Source organism: Sinocyclocheilus grahami, unplaced genomic scaffold (assembly GCF_001515645.1).
Source record: "Sinocyclocheilus grahami isolate Dianchi unplaced genomic scaffold, SAMN03320097.WGS_v1.1 scaffold201.1, whole genome shotgun sequence".
Classification (NCBI taxonomy): Eukaryota; Metazoa; Chordata; class Actinopteri; order Cypriniformes; family Cyprinidae; genus Sinocyclocheilus; species Sinocyclocheilus grahami.
The window spans coordinates 309,882-310,227 of record NW_015505380.1 but is presented as its reverse complement, the minus strand read 5'-3'; the positions used below and the strand labels follow the sequence as shown (position 1 = coordinate 310,227).

The window sequence follows — 346 nt, the reverse complement described above, 5'->3', positions numbered from 1 at the left end:
GAAAGAGATTTTGGCTGCGGAGAGGTTTGCATCTGCAGCGAGCTTCTGCTTTAGACTCTGAGTTTCTCTTCTATAAAGATGCTTTTTCCAAAACATTATGATGATTGTGAGCGACTTCTAATTCATTTCTGGGACACAATTGAATTGAGAAAATGCATCCCACAAGAACAGAGTGCATTTACAAGTGAGCTTCATTGAACTCAATACAAACTTCTGAATAAACACAGACAGACGCTGAAGAATCTTTACATCAGAACTCACCTGAGAGCTTACTGACAGAAACTTTAAATGATCAATTCAAATAAAATATGAAAATAACATTAAAATATATTAACAATAAAATAAA

At 33.8% G+C, this 346-nt stretch overlaps 1 protein-coding gene across 1 annotated transcript in view; it reads right to left on the bottom strand.

The window, feature by feature from the left end:
- The window catches only part of LOC107595376 (CUGBP Elav-like family member 6), a 25,798-nt gene that overhangs the window by 8,629 nt on the left and 16,823 nt on the right, over positions 1-346 (bottom strand). The window lies entirely within an intron of this gene.